Source organism: Propithecus coquereli, unplaced genomic scaffold (assembly GCF_000956105.1).
Source record: "Propithecus coquereli isolate 6110/MARCELLA unplaced genomic scaffold, Pcoq_1.0 Scaffold107, whole genome shotgun sequence".
Classification (NCBI taxonomy): domain Eukaryota; kingdom Metazoa; phylum Chordata; class Mammalia; order Primates; family Indriidae; genus Propithecus; species Propithecus coquereli.
Genome location: NW_012134636.1, coordinates 2,309,568 through 2,315,161, shown reverse-complemented (window position 1 = coordinate 2,315,161; position 5,594 = coordinate 2,309,568). Strand labels below are relative to the sequence as shown.

Sequence of the window (5,594 nt, the reverse complement as noted above, 5' to 3'; positions counted from 1 at the left end):
TTGGGGGAGGGGGTTCCGTTCACACCCCAATCTTGACTCCAGGCCTGTGAATTTAGCCAGACTGGGCGAGGGTCCCACTGCCCCTTCGTGCCCAGCCTCTTGGTACCTCACCCCAAGACTCAGACGTCTTTAGCGGATGGAGCGCCCGCAGTGCAAAGTCGGCAATATTGGGGTTCGCTCGAGTTCGCTCATGGCTGTTGCACTATTAACTGCGACCCACCCCCACCTCCCCTGGGCTTCCAAGAAGGGCGCAGAGGGCATGGACGTTTCTGGGCTCAGAATGTTCCCAGCTCGATGCGAGAGGGGGCCGGGTTTGGAGATAACTTGCCCACCTGCTCACTCCCTACCTCTGTGGCTAAAGTCTGGAAGTAGAAAGTCAGGTGCTGCCCCGGGGTGGCGGGGCGGGAGGAGGGCGGTGCCCACACGGAGCGATGGAAAGAGCTTGAGTTCATTTCCAGGGTTCCAGAACCCACTTTAAAAGGTGTGGATGCTCACGTCTCACTTGGGGGAGGGCCAAGAAGTGAGTTTGACAATTTCCAGCTCTAGGTAGCCAGCTAGGGTGGGGGCTGGGGGGGCGCGGGGGTTCCTCGGGAGGCCTCCCCCAGGCTCCTGCAGCGCGCCGAGGCCTGGCCAGGCTCACCGCGCTGCGCGTCTCTGTCTTGTCCCGAGGTTTGGTTCCAAAACCGGAGAGCCAAGTGCTGAAAACAAGAGAACCAGATGCATAAAGGTGGGTGTGTGTAGGGTAGGGGGAGCGTGCGGGGCCCTCCGTGGAGCCAGGGACCGGAAAGTGCACGTTTGGTTTCTTGGACGCTGACGGCTCGGTCTTTCCCTGCGGGCGTCATCCTCGGCAGGGCTAGCCACCTGGACGCCTGCAGGGTGGCGCCCTACGTGAACACGGGCGCCCTGCGGATGCCTTTTCAACAGCTAGCCCGTTTTTCTTCCTCTGAACGGTGCGGCGGGGGGGAGGGGGGGCCTCCGCCCTCCCCTTCCCTCTCCCCCTCCCCTGATGTCCTAACCCGCCCCGCAGACTCAGGCTGACCTTCAGAAGAAAGGCGGCCGCTTTTACAAGGGGGCATTTATAGACGCGTTGGCACGTATTAAAATCAGGCTGTAAAACTACAAGAGTCACCTTTGGGAAGGTAGAAACACAAACCGAAACACAAATTTTACAAAATTAAGATGGGGAAAAAAATCCCACCCACTCAGGAACCACCCACCCTGTTGCCACCTGGTTGGGGAAGGGGGTGCCCTGCCCTGTGCTCAGGTATCAGGGCTGGGACAGACACCCACCCTCCTTTCACCCCCAACTCCCCTCCCCACCAAGGGCCCAAGGCCTCCTCTGGGGGTGCCTGCCCGGCTTCTTGACCTGGGCCTGGCACCTCCACCTCGGAACTGGGGGCGTTCCAAGCTCCAAGCAGAGCTGGGAGGCAGCAGCGTGGCGTCCCCGGCTTGGACATGGGGCTGCCAGGGGTCAGAAGAGGACTGCAGAGCCCCAGTGTCCCAAGGGCCACCCCCCCCCCCATGGACCAGTGGTAAGGGGAGGAATGGGAGGAGCTGCATGGCAGGAGGCGCCGGGTCCCCATGCCCAGAGCGCAGCGCCCAGGTGCGCCCTTCCTTGGCGCACCGGTTCAGGCCCCAGCTTGAGGGGTGGGAGGGGCTTACAGTGGAGCGGGGGTGCTCTGGCACCGCGGGGCGTGGCCACCACCCGCGACGGTTCTACTCCAAGGGAGCGGGCCTGGGTTTCTATATGGGAGGGGCTGGCAGGCAGGGGTAGTGGGTGGGGTATACACAGACGACCCGGGAGCCAGCCGAGTGCTGTGCTGTGTCTCAGGCTGGAAGAATGGGCCTCCGGGGCCTCTCGCCCCAGGGAGAGGGATCCGCACCCCTCCTCCATTCGACCTGTCGTACGTGCCTGGGATGGACCCTTCCCCACGGCAGGGTGGCCCCTCCTCGTCCTCGGGGACAGCTGTGCGCTGCTTCGATGGGGCGTCAGCCCTTATAGTCGACTGCAGTTAGGCCTGGCTATGGGTGTCGCAGACCCAGGGGAGCTGGTGTCCCTGGGAAAGGATGTGTGTGGGGAGGTCCAAGCCGAAATCTAGACCCCGGGTCAGGGGGCATGCTGAAGGGTCAAGTACAGAGAACGTGGAGTTCCCTGAGGGGGTGACCCCATTCTGATGCGCGTGGGGATCCGTTTGGATTCCCCAGCCCTAGCTCGGTCCAAAGTGGCCAGTGGCCCCGTGGGGACGAAGGTGTTCAGAGGACAGCTTTGGCTCCCCGGGCGGAAGGAGGAGAGTGGGGTGGTGGTCCCCAGGGTAGGGATAAAGGTGACCGCTGGAAGGGGAGAGGAGAGCCTTTGGGGTTTGTCGGGGCAAGAAAGCCCCCCATCCCCCTGCTGTGTCCTAAGGACGCCTGGTCTGCCCCGCAGGTCCAGGAGCAGCTGCAGCTGGAGGGCGTGGCGCACGCGCATCCGCACCTGGCGGCGCACGCGCCCTACCTGATGTTGCCTCCGCCGCTCTTCGGGCCGCCGCAGTGGTCGCCGCCGCCGCCAAGAGCAACAGCAAAAACTCCAGCATCGCCGACCTGCGGCTGAACGCGCGCAAGCACGCCGAGGCCCTGGGCCTCTGACCGGCCACGCGCGGCCCCGCCCGACCCCGCGCCCCTGCCCGCACTGCGTCTCCCACTCGACCCCTCCGAGCCCCCCACGGCCAGCCGGACGCCCCTGGCGCAGCGGGCGGCCCAGTCCGGGCAGCCTGGGGGCCCGCGGCGGGAGGCCTGGGGAGGGGGCTTCCCGGGACCGCCCACGCACGACCCAGGCAGACCCTCAGCGCAGAGACTTTGCGGAAGAGAAAGTGGGCGAAAGGCCGTGCGCCCACCCCGGCCCTCGCCGACGTTGTCCGTGCGCCCTGGGACCGTGGACCAAGTGGAGCCCGGCGGCGCGGCGCCGTCTTCTGCTGCTGGCGTTCCTACCCCGTGCATGCGGCTAACTACGCACCTTTGGAAGAGCCTAGAGTATATTAAAGGAAAGGTCCCCGGGGCTGGTCTCCGCTCAAGATGCCATTTCTTTGTTGCTGACAATTTAATTCACTACCATAAACTTTCTTTCATCCGAGGAGCTGCAGAACTGCTGTGAATTTGAACATGGACTTAGCATCCGAGCCAGGGCCCGTGTTCTCCTGTGCCTCCAAGGCAGCAATAACAAACGCGTCTCCGCCCAGACTGAGGACCTACGGGGGAATGGGGGGGCGGGAGGTAGGCCTTGGGACTGCTCTCCCCTTAGTGCCGCGTGTCGTTTTTTTAGCCAATCCACGCTGTGGAGGGACTGCCCCTGCTCACCTAGGCGCCCCTGAGCCGCCTCTGCGGCTATTTTTGTTTAGCTTGTGAGCTAAATAAAATAAATTGACATTATTATTTGATGGGTTGTTAAAAACAAGAATATGCAATAGACTGCATGTGGTCCACAAAGCCTAAAATATTTAGTACATGACCTTTTGTTGAAAAAGTTTGTAGATGCAAAACCCTGTGCTGGAACGACAGCGTCATCATCACCGATGCCACCGTTGTGCAGGCTTGGCTCCACAATGGCTGTCATCAATTCCTTCTCTTGCATGCATGTGAATCTCCCATTATGAGGTTGTGTCTGTCCTTCCATCTCTTGGGTCTGGGCTGGCCTGTAAGTTCTTCGACTGGCAAAATATGGCGAGAGTGACACTGGCATTTGGGACCTCACCATGAAGACACCGCAGTTTTTACCGTGTTCTCTTACAATTCTGAGTCACCATGTAAAATATCCAACCACCCTGCTGGAGAGGTCTCATGCATTGCCCTTGAGGCTACTTGGAGGAGAGCAGCTAAAATCTACCTACTTAACAAAAATCCCCAATACGATACAAGTGCATTAACTGTAGTTCTCATGTCCTGCATTAGATCTCTAGACATGTTCCTCCTACTTATCCGCTGTTTGTATCTTTTGACCTACAACTCCCTGTTTCCTTTCCATGCCATGCCCCCCACGGTAACCACTGTATTTGAGCTTTTTTTTATACTTTTGTCACCAAAAAAGTAACTGCATGAGATGACAGATCTGTTCATCTGTTTCGCTATAGTGACCATTTTACTATCAGTGTGTATCCCAGAACATCCTGTCATGAACTTCAAACAAGAGGGCTGTCCGGAAAGTCCCCAGCCATTGGTAAAATCATGAGAATCTGGCCTTAATGGAAACTCTCCCAATTTTTAGACATTGGCAGTCAACTCAGCTTTAAAAAAAATAAATAAAATCCTTTTAAAAAAATAAAAGAGACATCACTGTGCAGGACAAAACTTATGCTCACCCTACCAAATGTAGGCAGAAGTCTGGCAGTCACGTTACGGGCCCCAGGGGTAGCCGAGGGACTTGTAAAACTAATCTCAGGGCTCGCTCCCTAAACTGTGAGAGGTAAGCCAGAAATGAAAAAGAAGGCTGATTTTATGGAAGCCTCCCTCCCTCAAGAGATGGGCTGAAAATATAAGAGGTTTCAAAAGCAATTAAATGAAGGATTCAGGCCATGAACGCTCGCTGGGAAAGCTTGATCTGGGGGTGTTCTTACGTGCCACCCTTGTGGCAGAGCCGCACCTCCACCTGTGCACGGGCCATGGCTATTTGTGCAGCCCAAACAACGCCAGTCTGACCCTCCCGGGGTCTCCTCCAGGTTCTCATGCCCCAGTCTCATTTTCTTCCCTTTGCCCCGTGGTTTTCCCTCCTCAAAGGGCCTCAAAGGGTTCCTGCCTCCCAGTGCCCCGATGCTGGGATGTCCGCGAGGGCGGAGGCGTGGTCGTGTTTATGAACAAGGCCTTCACTCTGAGACATTGGCAGAGCCACAAGAGGGCACAGTGAGCATCAGTTTCCAAGCCGGAATTTGGGTTGGGCTCGCCGATGTGATTCCATACAGAAAAGAGATCTCCGGGTGCGTGCCAGAAAGTGGCGGCTCTGGGTACAGGATACGGCCCTGATCGGCTCCCTGTTTTAGGGTTCTCGAAGAAACTCCATCCCACAAACCAAAGCCCAAACAGGTCACAACACAATGCTCTTGGAGGCATGGGGCCAGGAGAGGGTGACTCTTACAAGGCCGTGAGTAGGGGGCGCCACGGCCACCCCGCTGAGCTTGGGGTCTCCTTGACAGTTGCGCAGCGCTGGTCTGGGGGAACCACGTGCCGACGGTGTCAGGCCCCTGCGCCTTCTGCAGCTCGTGTCTCTGGCACTGGCGCCTTCAGTTGTCTCAGCTGTTACTTGTGCGGTCACTGGATCAACTTAGAGTGCCCAACCTAGGAAGGCAGACTGTGCCCTCTCTGAGCCAGGGCCTGGGAGCCACCATCAAGAGCACAGAGGTGACTGACCACAGCTCAGCAGAGATGGAACGTGACCCACATGTGTAATTTGAAATGTCCTAGCAGCCACATTACCAAAAAAAGGTCAAAAAAACATGGGGAAAGTTAATTTTAATGATGTAATTTACTTAATATGTCCACATTATTATCAATCCAACATGTAATCAATATAAAAATTATTAATGAGATATCTCTTTCACATTTTTTTTTCATAACGTCCATAACACCTG

At 57.5% G+C, this 5,594-nt stretch overlaps 1 pseudogene; it reads left to right on the top strand.

The window, feature by feature from the left end:
* The window catches only part of LOC105812195, a 10,301-nt pseudogene extending 7,676 nt beyond the window's left edge, over nucleotides 1–2,625 (top strand).
* The last annotated feature ends 2,969 nt before the right edge of the window (nucleotides 2,626–5,594 follow it).